The sequence below is a fragment of the Ochotona curzoniae genome, unplaced genomic scaffold (assembly GCF_017591425.1).
Source record: "Ochotona curzoniae isolate NIBS_2020 unplaced genomic scaffold, NIBS_Ocur_1.0 contig_64, whole genome shotgun sequence".
Lineage (NCBI taxonomy): Eukaryota > Metazoa > Chordata > Mammalia > Lagomorpha > Ochotonidae > Ochotona > Ochotona curzoniae.
Genome location: NW_024466502.1, coordinates 45678804 through 45697055, shown reverse-complemented (window position 1 = coordinate 45697055; position 18252 = coordinate 45678804). Strand labels below are relative to the sequence as shown.

Genomic DNA, 18252 nt, shown 5'->3' with positions numbered 1-18252 from the left:
TTCATGAAAATAGAATTAAAATGTTTTTTTGTTGCAAAATATTTGAAATCCAAGTATATGAACAGTCTTTAGAATGTTTGTGGAAATGTGTGTTATGAAATAAATACAAGGATTTCAAAATTTTATTGCACCAAAGTAAGCTTATCTTTCAATTGTGTTTTTCCTCATTTTTGAAATTCCTCCATAGATTATATCTCAGAATTCCATTACCTAATTTTTTTTAATGTAGTTATACAGTTTTGGTGATGTTTGCATGGTTAAGAATGCATGCCCATGAGGACCACTAATTAGGGTGGGGAGGGTGGAGGAATGGAGGAAAGTTGGTAAGACAACTGTTTTCAGTCTCCTTCTGTTCATGTATCTGGGGAAAACGGAGAGAGGGCTGCTCCCAGCAGCCCAGCTGCCCTTGGATGGGGGACAGGCACCTGATATCCCAAGGTCCCCAATGTGGAGCATAGTCTGAGGACACTGCTAAAGTGGTTTCCTAGTTTTGAAATGCTGTTGACTTTGTTGCTCCAAGGATGAGGAAATCCTACTAAGGTCCATTGGCTGACAGTCAACCTTAGAGTCAGTTTGCCCAGATACTTGCTGTCTAAGCTTTGCTGGGAAAGCTGTCCAGTTTGTTCTGCACTGCGTGGTACTAGATGTCCTCCACAAGCCTCTGTGAACTGAGTGTCATGTCCGCCACGCTGGGGGGCATGCAGTCCACTGCACAGGCTTCAACCACTGAGGAAACCCAGTCCTGACATGGGCACATCACGGGCAGACCACAGATCCTGTAATTGCCCTCATAGATAGAGTTTTGAAGCCAGTGGTCCAGACTCTGTCCATGATCTAATTCTTACCATCATTTTTTCTTATTCCTTAAATTGGGGAATTGGTAGACAACCATAAGATATATTTCACTTGGTGCTGTGATGTGGGGTAAATGTATGTGGAATTCTAACTACTAAGCTTAGGATTCAATGTGCATGAATTATACACATTTCAGCTTTTCTTCTGACTCTGTTCATATGTTTGAGGGTTTTTTGGTTTGTCTGTTTGATAACACCAAATTTCACTTCATTTAAATACACATTTACTTATCCTATCATATTTCTCTTCAGTTGACCTTGAGTCCTGCGTTTCTGAGAAAATGGAAGTGAATATCCACTTCCTTATTTCATTCTTCTTTACTTGGAAGGTTTTTTCTTTTATGACTTACTTATTTTATTTGTAAGACAGAGTTACACTGAGAGAAGCAAAGACACACACATACATACATACACACAGGTCTTCTGTCTGCTGCTTCACTCACCATATGGCCACAGTGTCTGAGGTTTATCTTACTAAAGCCAGGAACCTAGACGTTCATCTGGGTTTTGTCTCCCACATGGGTAGCAGGGACCCAAGTATTTGAGCCGCCTCCTGCTTTCCCAGGCATATTTGTAGGGACTTGGATGGATGGGAAGTGGAACAATTAGGATTTGGACTGGCTCCCATATGAAATGTTGGTGTAGCAGGTGGCAGCATACCTGGACAAAACAGTGCCAAGCCCCTGGATAGTCTGTAAACTTGCACTTTCTTTTCATCTGTAAAAACAACATATATGTATTATTCCCCTAGAAAATTGACCTTTTCATTTATTATCCCTTCCATGTGGACTTAAGAATCTTTTCTGACTGATTAATTAGCCCTTGCTCATCTTGTGTCTTCATCACATCTGTCCCATTTGTCTTCTAAGAATTCAAAGGAAAAAAGGCAAGCAGAATCCCCTTTGATTAGTCATTGTAGCTGTCCTTCCATTTCTTATCCAGCATTTGGAAATGATAACACATGGTGGTATATGCTCATGGCTCCATTACCTCAACCTGAACCTTTTACAGTTTTGTGCAGACCTAGTATTTTTTTTTGCACACTCCTTGTCCACTCTCATGGAATGTTCTGGGCATGATATGGCAGATCCATGCCACTGGATCAGAAGGCACGAAGTCCTTGACTTGCTTCAGATGCGGTATTTTACAATGTGCTCTGGGTGTCCCAACCTAGCTTTTGTCTTTCAGCCTGTGTCTTCTAGAAGGAATATGAATTCTGGACCGATCTGTTATGCTGAGTGGGTTTCTAAAGGCCTCTTTGCCTCTAATGCATTTGCTTTGGGAGCATTAAGATTGAGCTGCAGGAATGAGATTACAGGATTAGGCAGGAGGCTCATATATTAATTAGTCAATGTTCATGAACACTCCTTGAGGTCTATCTTTTAGGTATTGGAGACAGCACACTTTTCTGTTTCTCCTCTCTGCCCCCAACCACTGTTTCTTCCGTCGCTATTTTTCCTATACTACACACCTGTTTTTGGCCTCTCATTCTCCACTGCTGGAAAGGGCAACGTCCACACAAATTACTCCAGCTCTATTTTCTGTTGAATCTAGTACTCTGTATTCAACTGCCTGTGAATATCGATATGCAGAAGTCTTGCTGTCACCTCAGACTTGTTACCAATCAACTGGTAACTTTGTAAAATTTTCTTCCTGTGGTCCTCAATTAGATTAAAAATGTCATCCATCTGCCCTTTTGCACAGCCATAGAACCTGTTATCTTGACTGTTACCTCGTTTACCATCCACTTGTCTTCAGTTGACAAATCTGATAGTCAGAGCCTTCTCCTTCCAACTGCCTAGTATTCCTCATCTACTGCAACTGCCTTTATTTTCATCACCTACTGTCCCTCCACTCATTGATTCTGCTTAACAAACCGCAAATTTCATATTCATGAGATTTTGATCATGCCATAAATTCTTTGCCAGAAATTAGTTTATTCATTAGCCTGTTAAGGCTTTCTATGCTCTGATCCTGTTTTGTTTGGTCTTGTTTTCACTACTGTCATTCATTTGGTACTTCCCAGTCCTCACGACTGAGCTCTGATGCCACCTTCTTTATGAAATCCTTGAGTCTTCAAGAAGTATTTATTGGCTCTTCAGAATTTTTATGCTGTTTCCTTTGGTCTTCTTTTAGGATTCTTTTGTGCCTTGTACATACTTACTCTGGTACATATCATATATCCTCAGAATATGAAGTCCTAGTTGTTCCCTCTGTCCTCAAAGAGTAGATGGTTGTCAGACGATGATTGCGTGTTTGGATGAACGAATCCTATACATTGAAGGGCTGAGGAAATTTTAACGCCATGCCATTGTTCAGTGTTTAGGGCCACTATATTTATGTGCATGGTCCAGTCTATAGGAGTTAGGGGGTGATGAAATCAGCTAATCTTCCCTCTCCTGTCAGTCCTTGTGCTGGGCTGGCACAGGGCTGCTTATGTCTGGAGGAAAAGGTACTGTTTTGTTTCCCCAGGAGCACTATTTGCTGGTTAGTCCATATGCCTGTAAGATTCTATCTGTCCAAAACACCACGTTTACTAGCAACAGCTCTGAAAGTCTTGACAGCATTTATTAAAGTTCATTATGAAATCTGCTTTCTGTAACAAAGAAGTTTTCTTTCTAATAGCTGTTTATTGGAATGAACAACATGACTAATGGAGTGTAAGATAAAGCATTATTAATGCACAAATTCTTTGGTGCTTTACTATTAATGTCAACTCCATAAACATTAAAAAACCCTTTAGCCACTTCTAGAACATTTGCAATTGCTTATAATTTTTGGCTTAGACAAGCAGTTAAAATTTTCATTTATTTTCTCCCTATGTCAACCTTTGGTTAGGAGATTTTGATATAAGGCATACTTTTTATCTTTTTGGTTTGAGAATTAAGTCAGAAAATATATATATATATATTCTCTTTTTACTCATCTACTGGTGTATCTATGTGTGTGGATATACATATATATGGAAAGCTTCTATATTCCTATATGGGATACATGACATATTTGCTGTGGCATAGTGGCTCAGTTGGTAAAGCCACTGCTTGTGAGGCCAGCAATCACTATGGAGACTGGCTGCTTCATTCCTGCTCCAGCTGCATGCTAAAGGCCTGGGGAATCAGTGGAGGATGCCACTGTCACCAATCTTTGAGACTCTGAAGAAGCTCCTGGCTCCTGGCTTTGACCTGGTCTATCCCTGGCTGTTGTGGACAACAGCGGGGAGTGGATAAGTGGATAGAAAAATGATCTCTCGGGGCCGGCGCGGTGGGTCAGTGGTTAAGGTCCTCCCCTTGCACGCCCGGGATCCCATATGGGCGCCGGTTCTAATCCCGGCATCCCCGCTTCCCATCCAGCTCCCTGCTTGTGGCCTGGGAAAGCAGTGGAGGACGGCCCAAGGCTTTGGGAACCTGCACCCACGTGGGAGACCCGGAAGAGGCTCCTGGCTTTGGATCGGCTCTGCATCGGCCGTTGCGCTCACTTTGGGAGTGAATCATTGGAGGGAAGATCCTCCTCCCTGTCTCTCCTCTCTGTATATCCACCTTTCCAATAAAAATAAAATAAATCTTTAAAAAAAAACTGATATCTCTCTGTCTGTCTGTCTTTCTCTCCCTATTTCTCTGTGTAACTCAAATAAATTTTTTTTTAAAAGAATGTTTGTGGCTCTTGGCTTCAGATCAGCACAGCTCCAGTCACTATAGCCACTTGGGGAGTTAATCAGCAGATGGAAGATCTTTCTTTCTGTCTCTCCTTCTCTGTATATCTGCCTTTCCAATAAAAAATAAAAATAAATCTTTAAAAAAAGGACCTGATGCACTAGCCTAGTTGCTAAAGTCCTCACCTTGCATGTGCCAAGGATCGCATGGACACCAGTTCATTTCCCGGCAACCCCTCTTTCCATGCAGCTCCTGGCTGTGGCCTGAGAATGCAGCCGAGAATGGCCCAGAGCCTTGGGATGCTGCACCCATGTGGGAGATCTGGAGGAGGCTCCTGGCTCCTAGCTTTGGACTGGCTCATCTCTAGCCATTGCAGCCACTTGGGGAGTAAACCAGTGGATGAAAGATCTTTATCTCTGTCTCTCCTCCTCTCTGTAAATCTTTCTTATTTAAGAAAAAGAAGAAGAAGAAAGAGAGAGAGGGAACTATGTGGAAGCCAAAGCCTGAAGAGGTTGATGGATTTCTCCTAGGGCACATGGTGTGCAAATAGTGAGGCCAGATTAAAAACAGCAGTCTGCACATGTGTCCTGTATTTATATATATATAAAATCTATAATAACACTTCTTCTAATGGTATGCTTTAGCCTGCAGGTATAGTATGAATTCAAAACTCCTCAAACATATAATTAATGTTTTCTTGGTATGCTGATATATGTCTCTCTGGAAAACCTCGGAGAACCCTTTGTATGCACTAAGTATTTAGTAAATGATGCTGATTATATACTACTTGTGACTTCTCTAATGGATCCGCCCACTGAAAGGACTTATAACTCCAGTGTGTACTAGAGGATTTTTGTTTCGTGAGTACAACAATAACTAGTATTTAATCCTTTCTTAGTAACAAGTATTAAGACTTCTTTCACTGTGATTCCTCTTAGTCTTGGAAGTATGAGGATGCTTTTTAAAGTTCTTGGAAAATGGGCTTAAGCTGTTTATTTTGATGTAAGAAAAATTAAATCCATGCACATGAATGAGGGGTCTTCACATAGTTCATGAAAAAATGCGTATTTTGAGAAAACTATTTAATACCAAAATAAACCTATCTTTAATATTGATTTCCTTTTCTTAGAAGCAATAAAGTGCTTCAAACAGTTCATGGACAAATAGAATTAAAGACAATGTACATTCTTGAACTTTCAGAAGCCCCCTCATTTAATTATTTGCACTTTGTAGAAACAGTGTTTATGTACAACCAGCTCTCTTTCAAACCTGGCCATCCCTCATTGCAAAGATGGTGACCTGGAAAACTGGCCAGCAGGTTGATAAACAGTATTGACAGGCTAGCACCTACAGGGTCTTAGCGAGGCTGTGTCTGTTTATTGTGGAATCTTGTGGAGGTCCCTGAAACATTCCTAGCATATGTGGATTGTTTTACCAGGCAGGCTTCCAGGCAGGAAGCATCCACACTGCCCTCTGACTTTCGAGGCCATTTGGTTGAGGAGAGTCTCCTTGAGAGCAGGGACAGTGGCAACCAGTTTGGTACCCAAGGATCTCATTTCCCTTCCCTTCCAGTCCAGCCATTATTATGATACACTGGATGATTCTTCAGCTGTTCTTTTCCATGTGGGAGCAGTAAATGCTGATGTCCTTGCTGATTGCATGCAGGGTTCAGGGAGTCATACTGAGAATTGAGATGTAGGGTTTTGTTACATTTATAATTGAACTGTAGGATTCTAGACTAAGAAATTACTTCAAAGAACAAGAGAACCAATAAGGACCAATATGTGATATTAGGACATAAAAGCAGATAACTAACAAGGCCCCGTGAGATAACTCAGTATCTAAATCCTTGCCTTATATGCAAGGATTTGTATTCTGGCTGCTGCACGTTGCAGCCAAGTCCCTGCTTGTGTCCCAGGAAGGCAGTAAGAATGGACCAAAGCCTTGGGACCCTATACAGCATTGGAGATGTGGAAGAAGTTTCTGGCTCCTGGCTTCAGATCAGCTCAGCTCCAGCTGTTGCAGCCACTTGGGGAGTGAACCATCAGACAGAAGATCTTTCTCTATATATCTCCTTCTCTTTGTAAATCTGCCTAAATAAAGAAATAAGAAATAAATAAAGAAATTCTTTTAAAAAAAAAGCATGGGCCCATTGTGGTGTCCTAGTAGGTAAAGTCCTCACCTTATTCATGATGGGATCCCATATGGGTACTGGTTTGTGTCCTGGCAACCCTGCTTCCCATCCAGCTCCCTGCTTGTGACCTGGGAAAGCAGTCGAGGATGGCCCAAAGCCTTGGGATTCTGCACCTACATGTGAAATCCGGAAGAGGTCTGGCTTTGGGTCAGCTTGTACTGGCCATTGCAGCCACTTGAGGAGTGAACTGTCGGATGGAAGATCTTCTGTTTCTCCTCTTTATATTTGACTTTCCAATAAAAATAAATAAATCGTTAAAAAAAAAAAACTCATATAGCTAACAAAGATCTTGGACCTGGATGCAACAGGTAAATTAGTTTAAGCAACAGTAAGTGCCCTGTTAGATGTGATTTTATTTTTTTTTTAAATTGGAAAGTCAGAGTTACAGAGAGGAGAAGAGACAGAAAGATCTTCCATCCACTGGTTACTCCACAAGTGGCCGCAATGGCTGGTGCTGAGCTGATCCGAAGCCAGGAGCCAGGAGCTTCTTTCAGGTCTCCCACATGGGTGCAGGGTCCCAAGGGTTTGGGCCGTCCTCGACTGTTTTCCCAGGCCACAAGCAGGGAGCTGCATGGGAAGTAGAGCAGCCAGGATATGAACCCGCACCCATATGGGATCCTTACGCATGCAAGGCGAGAACTTTAGCCACTAGGCTACCACATCTGGCCCACAACCATGTTGAATATGTAAGTAGAAAAAGAATATGGATGCTAAGCAACCAGGTAGGAATGTGGCATGGTAATATTGAACACAGAAGTGCCACTGTGCAAATTCAGCGATACATTCCTTACTGTTTAATTATAATGCAGGTAATCCCATCCAACAATTTGTTCATGCCTGGGAGTAAGCTTCAGAAGACTTCGAGGTACTCTTTCGTGCTCTTCTCTAAGGCCTCATAAACTGAACCCTACTGGGCCCTTCTGCCACCTGTAGGGTTTCTGACTGTTGCATGTTCAGCAAAAGCTGCAACTTTTTCCCACTGTTTTCCAATAGTAGACTATCAAGTGTGACGACCCAAAGCACCCTCAGTCATGAACAAGCATCCTGCCAGGACCCAGGAGATAGGGAGGCAAACCTTTCCCAGCTGAGAAGCACTGCTCTGATCCTATTCTTTCTGATTACATCGCCTTTGAATTACCTTTTTGCATTGAGAAAGTCATTTATGTTCCAAAGAGTTTTGATTAGGATTTTTTTTATTACAGTTATATGTTTAGATAGAAAAGATTTAAAATTAAATGTGGATAATTCTTTTTCCTTTTTTAGTATTTACTTTTTATTGGAAAGGCAGATTTATGGGGAAAAGGAGAAAAAGAAAAACCTTCTAGGGCCCGGTGGAGTGGTCTAATGGCTAAAGTCCTTGCCTTGAATGCATCAGGATTTCATATGGGTGCAGGTTCTAATCCCGGCAGCTCCACTTCCCATCCAGCTCCCTCTTGTGGCCTGGAAAAGCAGTCGAGGACGGCCCAAAGCCTTGGCACCCTGTACCTGCAATGGGAGACCTGGAAGAATCTCCTGGCTCCTGGCTTCGGATCAGCTCAGCACCAACCATTGCAGTCACTTGGGAATGAATCATTGGACGAAAGATTTTCCTCTCTGTCTCTTCTCTGAATATCTGACTTTGCAATAAAAAAATAAATAAATAAATCTTAAAAAAAGAGAGAGAGAAAAGGAAAAATCTTCCATCTGCTGGTTCACTCCCCAGGTGGCCTAATAGCTGGAGCTAATCTGATCTGGAGCCAGGAGCCAGGAGCTTCTTCAAGGTCTCTCACATGGGTGCAGGTGCAGGGGGCCAAGGTATTCAGTACTGAACTAATCAATTTAATAATATGCCTTTAAAAATTCTTATTCTTGTGGCTGGCACAATGGTGTAGCAAATTAATTCTCTGCTTCCACTTCCAATGCGCTCCCTGCTAATGTGCTTCAGAATGCAGCAAGGATGGCCAAGTTCTCAAATCCCTATCTCCTGGTGCCCTGGATCCTGCGGCCAGCTGAAGTGATGGTTTTGGCTCCTGGTCTGCCCGACTCAGCCCAGCTGTTGTGACCATTTGAGAAGTGAAGTGGTGCATGAAAGATCTCGCTGCCTCTTTCTTTCTGTAACTATGTGTTTCAATAAATCTTTTTAATATGGAAATAAGTAAGGTTATTTTGATCCAAAAATTTTGAAATCCATGCATACAAGAAGTTTTCAACAAGTTCATGGAAAATTAGTACTATGTGTGGATTTCATTTTTGCATCAAAATAAATTCATTTATTTGTTAACATTTCTTTTATTTTTAGTTGAAATGCAGCGAGAGAAAGATCTTCCATTCACTGGTTTACTCCCCAAAATGGCTTCAACAGCCAAAGCTGAGCTGATCTGAAGCTAGAAACCAGGAGCTTCCTCTAGGTTTTCCCCATGGGTACAGGTGGCCAAGGTCTTGGCCCATCCCTCCACTGCTTTCCTAGGTCACAAGCAGGGAGCTGGATGGTAAGTGCAGCCGCCGGAAGTTGAATCAGTACCCATTTAGGATGATGTGGTTTGAGTCCCAGCTCCACTTCCGACTCAGCTTCCTGCTACCACACAGCCTAGGAGGAGGGCCTTTCGGGAGTGAACCAGTGGGTGGGACATCTCTCTGTCTGCCGTTCAAATCAAATCAAAGTAATTTCATTTCTCCGTGAGCCTTTTCAAGTACCATGGCTGTGGTTGTTTTTCCACAGGTCACAAAAGCCGCATTCACCTTTATTTTTTATCTTTTCCCCCACTCTGTGTTTTATTTCAATCACTTCCTATTGCTGCTTCTTCAGTTTATTAATTATATCTTCTGCCATTGCAGTCTCTTGTTTATCTCATTTGGTGTAGTTTTCATTTCAGAAATTCTAGTTTTAATTGCTAGATATTTGTTTTGGATCTTTTAATATCCCTTCTAAACATTCTTATCTTCCTTATACTTTACACTGATTTTTCCTGCTTCTTTGCATGCATCATAATTTTTGATCAAATGCCAGATACTGTGAATTTTGTGTTGCCGTGTACTAGATTACTTAAAATCTTTGTAAATATGTTTGAACCCTACCCCAGGATGCAGTTATTTGGGTGTGAGCAGGAAGCCTGTGCTGAGAAGGCCTACTGTTCAGATCCCACAGGAAAGCTGGTGCAGCCGTAAATGTAGAGCTGGTGTGCTCCCTTGGGAAGGCCCTGTCTTGCGGAGGGCTCACCACTCCCCTGTCTTGCAGTTGCTTGATTCCTGCTGTCACACCTGAGCTGCTTGTCCTGGTTTGTGTAATCGCTGGGGTTTTTTTCTGCCTGTTGCTTTCTGGTTGTTCTTCAGCTCATCTTGGAGGGTTTCCTCGCACACATGTGACAGTCAGCTCTCAGCTGCAGGTTCCTTAGGAACCCTTGTCCTATCTCCTGGGCGTGCTCTCTCCCTCTGCTTCTGTGCGCGCTGGTACTCATTCTGTGACTTCAGGTCCCCTAGGCCTCCTAAATTTCTGAACTCTGAGTCTTGGGCTAAGGGAGATGGCTATGTGTGTGAGGTTCAGTTCTGGTCCCTGCTCTGCAGCTTGGGGCAATTGTTAAGGCTTTCCTTGTTGGTTTCCTTTCTGTCAGGGATTACCCAACTGAACTGCCTTCTATCCAGTGTCTGAAAAACCATTGTTTTACATATTTTGCTCAGTTTTTTAGTTATGTGAAACACAAGAGTGTCAAATTTGACCCAAGACTCTGTCATATCCTGAAGCACAAATACTTTAAAATGTGTTTTTAATTAGTCTCTGCCCAAATAATTTCTTTAGAACAATAATTTTTCTTTATTGTTTTATTTTCAAGTATTAATGGAGTTTTTAGAAGAACATTTGTGAGACCATAGTTGTGGCATTGTGCGTTATGCTACCACCTGCAGTGCTGGCATCCCATATGGGTATAGGTTTGAGTCCTGGTGGTTCTCACTTCCAGTCCAATTCCTTGCTGATCTGACTGAGAAAGCAGCAGAAGATGGCCTAAATTCTTGGGTCCTTGTGCCCACATGGGATACTCAGGTGGATTACAGGCTCCTGGCTTCTGCCTACCCAGACATGGCTTTTGTGTCCATTTGAGGAGTAAATCAGTATATAGAAGATTCTCTCCCTCTTTTTCTCTCTCTCTAACTCTGCCTTCCAAGTAAATAAATAAATAAAACTCACTTTAAAAAGAGTATTTGCTTACTAAAACATTTAAAAATAACTCCTGCTGTGGTCACAGGACATAGTTTGTACTGTTTCTCCCTTTGAGATAATAAATAGATCTATGACTTGATAAGGTCACATTTTATGACTTCTTGGTGGGCATGTTGCAAAGTGGTGTTTAGTGAGAATCAAGTATATGTATACTTATATGTTGTCAGGATTGTCAGTTACATATTTTAAGTTCATTCTGTGCCTTTGAATTCAAGGTAGGTTGATATAAAGTTTCTCCATTTAATGTTTAAATTATATTCAGAACGAATGGCAGTCCAGACAGATCCCTCCCAGCAGCTGGATCATGATCCAGATGCCCATAGCAGCCAGGGCAGGCCAGGCTGAGCTCAGGAGCTGAGAGCTCAATCAGGCTCCCAATTCTAAGTCACATTAGAAACAAATGGTTAATCTTATGATTAGTCTAAGAACTAATTTAACAGATTCTGAAATTCTTCAATTTTACTGGAACCTTTTGAAAGCAATCCAGGATGAAAAGCACTAATACTCCTTGGTGACCTGGCATAAATTCTACTTAACATTTCAAAATAGAAAATAAAACTCCACAAAAATTTTTTGAAATTGCTGATTGAAAAACTCATTAGCAGATTGAGCTGTAGTTGTTGTTGATGCTTATTTCTGAGGTGTTAACAAATAAGCCAAATTACCATATTGTATATTTAAATTTTAAAAGCACATTTTAAATGAATCAAATTTTAAAATCTATGAGGTTCAATCTTGTGGCCAGCAGGTCTGGCTATACCCTGTGGTTGCTGCTTGTTGTCCTGGGTGCTCCTCTTCTGATTCAGCTCCCTGCTGATGACCTGGGAAAGCAGGAGAGGATGGCCCAAGTGCTGGGATACCTACGCCTACATGGGAGTCCCTGGCCCTGTCGGCCTTTGTGGCCATCTTGAGGTTGAACCAGCAGGTGGAAGATCTCTCTTTCTCCTTGTCTCTCCCTTTCTCTCCGTAGCTCTGACATTTAAATAAATAAATCTTAAAGAAAACTGTATTTTAAGGTATTATTTTCTTGTTTTTCTTAAGGTATATAAACAAACACTTATTACTTTTGCATTTGAAAACTAGTGTGCTTAGAGATCTTTTATATTCCCATGTTACTTATTATGTGAGGTAACAACTCTGTCAGCTCTGTCTTCTGATCTATCAGTACAAGAGCCCAGGACTTGGCTGGAAACAGCTAATAGGACCTGGAGACTTTATAAACTGTTGGGCCAAAGAACTGAAAGAGAACTCCAAAGCAGACTTGAGTGGCATTCCTTTGTGGCCAGCATGCATTACGAGTGGGTACCTGCCCTCCTAATGCTGTAGAATCCCGTGTAGTTCATCTAAGCCATAAGTGATCATCTGATTCTGGCTTCCAGTTTATTCCTCATTCCCGGACCTTTCAGAGATCCACAGTTTCAAGATATTTTACTCTATTTGTATAGTAATTTTTCAAAATATTTATTGTAGCTTCCAGCCTTTGTAATTCTCATTGGAGTACTATTAGGCATCCTGTCGAGTAATGCTTAGAAGTGAAACACTATTTCTCCATAAAGGCACTATGTCTGATTTGCACATAAATGGTTAAGTTGTTCTAAGTAATATTTTTAAGAAATATTTTTTATGCTGCAGTTCCATAGGCTCCGGGGTTTCCCGTCTCCCTCCCCAAGTCCCTTTCTCTACTGATTTCTCTTTTAATATCAAATGGGTAGTCCTTCATGAACAGTTCATCGCTTCCAACATTGTAGGCATGGACAATATCAGAGAGCCCAGCTTTCTCATTATTGTTTTAGGTGTCAACATTTTTCAGTTCTTTCTTTTTTATAGCTATAAATGTTAGTTTGAGTTTTAAAATATATAATTAAAAATACATTACAATCCCATCAGGCTGTGCTTTAAAAGGACAAAAACTCTCAAATCTTGCATTTTAAATCTCAAGATGAGCATCATAATCATTGTGCATTAATTTGCTCCTCTTTCTTGCTATGACTGGAAATAGCATCCTCCCTGGGGATAACTATCATTACTATCAACATGTCTTTTTAAATACAATGGTCAGGATAGTTTAATCAGTTGACAAATCCCCAGGCATGAACAAGTTTATGAAAAAGTAAGGAGGAGGAAAAACTGTGTTAATCCCTAGACTTTGTTTTTTTCTGTTGGCCCAAGAATTAATTTTGCTTCAGCCTAATTACTTTACATGCATTCTTGTGACATTACACAATCGGAGAGGGAGAAAAAGGAGCCGTGACTGTGTGGTGTGTATCTAAAAGTGCGTTGGAGAGGGAGAGGACACATAAGCAAGCTGGTTTGACCAGAAACAGAACTGCCTGTGACAGATTAAGAGACAAGCAAGGCTTGGAATCTGAGAGCAAGCAGAGTGGAAATTTACAGCTGTTCCATGTGAGTGTTCAAGTGATCATTTTCTGCTAACCTTTTCCGGTGGTAACTGTGACTCTTCAAAGAGGGACAGAAAGTCAAGACGGAATTGTGGAAACTTCTCGGTCACATTTTGGTAATAGGAGGCAACCTCTGTTAAATGGAAGATAAAGGATCCTCCGTGTAAAGTGCTTTACGCTCCAGCAAGAGCTGTCTTCAGCACCTCACCATGTATCTACTTTTTGTTGCTTAGACAAGCCTGGGTGTTTCTCTAGTGCTGGGTGAGTATCAGCAGGGTTATCTCTATTAGTTCCTAGAAATGGGATTAACAGGGCAAACTTTAAGCTGGGCTACTCCTGTGGTTAGGGCTTGTAAACTCATTTTTAAAATCTCGCTGTTGTTTATCTGTGCATGATGAACTGCTGTTACTAGGAGAGGTTTTAAAACAACATCTACAAAACAATACTTCTCTGTTGCCTAAGGCTCTTGAACCATTACCAACTGTGTCCATGGAATATCTTATTTTGGGTATGACATTTTATTTACAAAGAATTTCAAAACTAAAATAGTGTCCAAATTAGTATACCATTTTTGTGTTTTTATTTAAGCTGTGTAAAAATTCAAAATTATCACTTTATGCCTGTTGTCAATAAATTTAAAATTACCTTTAAGATCTTTGATATTACAAATTCTAGCATTCCCTCCTAGTTAAAAATTGTTGGTGGGTATATATTTTAAATGTTAAATGCTTCTATTAGGACAAATGACAGCTGTTTTTTTCCTAAGTTTTTAAATGAAAATAAAAATCAGATAATTTTATGATTTCATATAAAATGAATGCACATGAATTTCTAAGTTGAGATATAACACAGTTACAAAAATGTCATACAGTCTTATTTTGTTGGAGAACTATTATAATCAGGTGTGTATGTGTGTGTATCTAAGTAATAGAGCAAAGAAAGGAAAAAAAATATCTAGTGACACTGCAATAAAACCTTCATTTGGATAATCTCAAAATAGGGGAATATGTGCTAATTATATATCTATACATACTTTTTTTTAAACACAAGGGTGGCAAGCATATAATCATTCTTCTGTTCGAGGAAGGAAATGTGAGTGAACTGCCAACTGCTAAACTGAGTCACTGAATAACGATGTACCTTTCTGAGCCAAGTTTCTAACCTATTCTCTGTGAGCCTTGAACATTATGTATCTCCATAATCATTGCTTCTGGTTAGTTCCTCAAGGCAAACTGCTTAGCTGAAGGGAAACCGTGTGCAGATATCAGCCGACACATTGCAGACGGTTTGTTCCCCAATATCCAATGTAAAATGGCTGTACTTTCTCTAATTAATTTCCTGTCTGTGTATAGAAGCCTGTTGAGCAGGTTTTGTTTTGTGGTTTTTCTTTTTTAGCCCGTTGACCTGTGTGTAAAAAGTAACTCAGCTGCTCTGTAGAAATCTCTTCTGGACCAATATCTTGCACTTAAAATCAAAAGTAAACATAGCAGGGATGATTTCACAAGCCACCTTTTCCTTCAGAGAATTTCCCACAGTCATTCCTTGTTAGACTGATGGGCAGTTTGCATAGTCCTTCACAGTGTTCAGAATAATTTTTTTATTTTAAACTAGTCATTCAGTGGTATTACCCTAGTGACAGCACTGTGTCTTAAGCCCAAGGAATGTAAATACAGACATAAAGAATAAGTAAGTCATCCCCAGTTTACAAATAGTTTGTATTTCAGAAGTTTATTTGTGAACAAGTTGCTACAGATTTGGAACCCATCTTCCTTGGGAAACAGCCTAGCAGTTTGAAAGCTATTGGGCTTTTATTATAGCCAAGAATGTATTTTATTCACACACTGAATAAAATAGAAAATCAGACAGATGGTAGAAAATCAGTTCTAGTGATGAAAGAAGATAGAAAGTATATGTGTTAACTAAGAGATTATTTTTATTTATCCTAAATATTAACGCTGGAGGAAAGAAAGTTTAAAAAGAGATAAATGATTTTTAGGGAGGATGCTTATAAATATGATTTTTACATACTTTCATGAGCGTCCAAATTTATATGCATTGTTTATGAGAGCGAATCTGAAGTTGGAATCCATGATTTCTCTTTTCCTCAATACTGGGATATTACTGGTTGTTCTTAGGTTTATCCATCATTTCTGCAGCCTATCATAGTATGGCACATAGTAGGCAGCTGATAGTAATTATCACCAAACTTGATACTTTGGTTCAGAAGATAGAAACAGTCATTTTTCTCACAGTATCCATAAAGGTAGAGGGATTTAGAGCATACCTTTGTCATTAGATGGCTTGATAAGACTTGATTGAATTGTTAACAGTGAACCAAGCAAAAGTAGGGCAGAATAGGCCTAACTCTTCTGGGAAGAGACCAGGACAGAGTGTAATTTGGCAGTGGTGTTGGGTGGGTAGAGCTGTGAAAAAGGGGTTGGTTGACAAGCTAGGTGTCTTGAGTACGTGGCACATTCTGAAGTCAGGTGTCAACTTTAACTCTTGTTTCATATGCTTACCAGGACCCAAATAAAGACCTGTAGCCTCTTTGAAAAACTAAGATTAGATGTCTCCCAGTTAATGCGGTTATACTGGCTCTGAGAATTTCTCTAGGATGTCAGTACATAAAATCTAAAAATTAGTAATAAATAAATTCATGTAATAAATAGTAAAATAGATACAGGTTACACTTACCTCAGATTGCTTTTACTGGAAGGAAAAAAAAACCTCCAATTGATTATAACTCATTATTCAATTTCAAATTACATAGAAAGAATAATGACTTTGAGTAATCCTAAATGACATACAATAAACTCTTAGTAAATATTTGCTGAGTCAATTAAAAAGATTTGGACAGTTTTCCAGTGGTACTTGTGCATGGGCGTATGTATTTACATAATGTGGCTTAAGAAAACATTTAGCTATTTCCTTAACAAAGGCAAATCTACTAAAATTATACTAGCAAATCTGTTATGATTATGTTTAGTATTCTGTTGGTAATGGAAATAATTAGTTTAAACTGAAATCCTTAGTACTTCTAAATGAGATGATATACATTCTGGTTTTGTGACTTATATGTCATACTGCAGAAGCTTTCTAGTTAGTCTCTTCCAACTCTGGAAGGATGAAAGATTATATTAAATTTCCGAACTTAAAAAATCTTGGAACCAACTCTCTATGTCCATAGAATAAAAGAAAATTTCAGCTAAATCACTTTCATTTCATGGGCTTATGTTTCATAGCTGGCCCAGGGGCTTACTGAAACTGTTCAATGTTAATGGCAATCTATAAACCTTGTCGTAATGCCAGTGACAGTATCTAACCAAGATTTGATGCTATATGTAATGTGTGCTTCTAGAAAAGAAGAAAAACAATGAATTGGGAGTTTCCCTTGATAATTCTGCTGTCAAAAATAACCATTGTGAATTTCACTGAGATATGATGCTTTGATTCTAGTTCCTAGTTTTTGGGAGATACTCACCTAGCCTCAGAGCTCTGCTATAATCAAGACTGGGAAATTCTAATATAAAGTTAGAATTGACAACCAGTACTAGCTAATCAGTGTAGAAAATTTTAACTACCACAAATGACTGGAACTCTCCACAGAAACACTGCCAGGAACCAAATGAGTGAAGTTACTAGCCTATTTTAGAACAGCCAGGATCTAGTAGAGTCCTTATCACAATAAATATATCAGTAACTTTATAACTTCCTAACTTTGTATGGTAATTATATCGTACAATTTATTTCAGTTTCACAGGAGATTATAATTAACAAATAATTATTAAGGGACATACCTTCCTAACTTTGGCTTATAAAGGTGGTTGTTTTTGTTTGTTTTTTCTAGATATAAATCTATCCAGGCTTTCAGGGGAGCAAGGTAAAGCTTCTTAGAAATTTTGGCTTCTGTGTCAGTTGTAAATTTTTAGAAAATGTCTCTCCCTAGGGCTCCATTAGTGAAATAACTTATGAAAGCAAGGCCCTTCTTACTTATTTTTAGCTGAGAAAAGGATTGGTGAGAATCATTATTCATGCTTTATCATCTGTTGATTTTCACTTATTTCTGTAGGTTTAAAAATGCCAAGTTCAGCCTTTGTGGCTTCTAGTTGCATTTAGGACCATAATTAAAAAGGAAAATTTGAAGGGTAGAGAGTACTGATTGAAATATACTTTGACATCTGTAACATGCTTTATAGTGGACTTGGTATTGTGATATATTATAATAATGTTGTGCTTTTATACGTTATTATCTCTGTGAATGCAGTCCTAAAAGTAAGAAGTTTTTTAGGAAGAGGAGGGAGACTTCTTGGGTATATCAAATACTAAACAACTGTCAAGTGTACTTTGTAAATTTATAATTTGCATGTAAATGAACTCCTTTTAAGAAAATAATTAGCATTGACAGTGCATGTGGCTGGGTAACCTTCATCTCACTGAATTAAGTGAATCCTACATGCTCTGTTACTTGCTGTAGATACACTTTGGATTGCATATATTGCTGATGAATAGAGATTTCCAAAATTATAAAACATGAACCTTTATGACATGTTTAAGATTTATGGCAGTAAGGTTTAACTTTTTGGTTTGAGACGAGGTGCTGTGCCTTAAGTTTAAATTCAAAAGCTCTGAGAACATAGGAGATAAATCTCTCTCACTGTTGATTATAAAATAAACTTACATGAAAGACGAGGTTTGCTTTTGAGCTTTCTTATAGTGGATTAGCAGTTTTGTTCCATGGGTACTGTTTATAGTTTTGCTTGTGGAAATCTTGACTTTTTTTTTTCTTTTCTTTTTTCTTCATTTTCTTCAGAAATAAATTTCCCACTCTTAAATTTTCTTGCAAAACCTTTAAAGTAGAACTGTCAGTGAACAGACAGCTGGAGGTTAGATGTAAAGGCCTGTACATCAGCCACCCACAGATATTTATTCCCCTTGAAGTATTCCAGTGGGATAACAGCCAGGG

The 18252-nt window shown here is 39.4% G+C and overlaps 1 protein-coding gene across 2 annotated transcripts in view; it reads left to right on the top strand.

Annotated features, from left to right (window-relative positions):
- Window positions 1-18252, top strand: part of CAB39L (calcium binding protein 39 like) — a 98552-nt gene that overhangs the window by 13618 nt on the left and 66682 nt on the right. The window contains exon 4 of one of the 2 annotated variants that reach the window (XM_040991425.1): window positions 13356-13550. The exons of the other annotated variant lie outside the window; for it this stretch is intronic. The gene's annotated coding sequence lies outside the window, so the exon portion shown is untranslated. The remainder of the gene's footprint in view (window positions 1-13355; window positions 13551-18252) is intronic. 2 annotated transcript variants of the gene reach the window in all.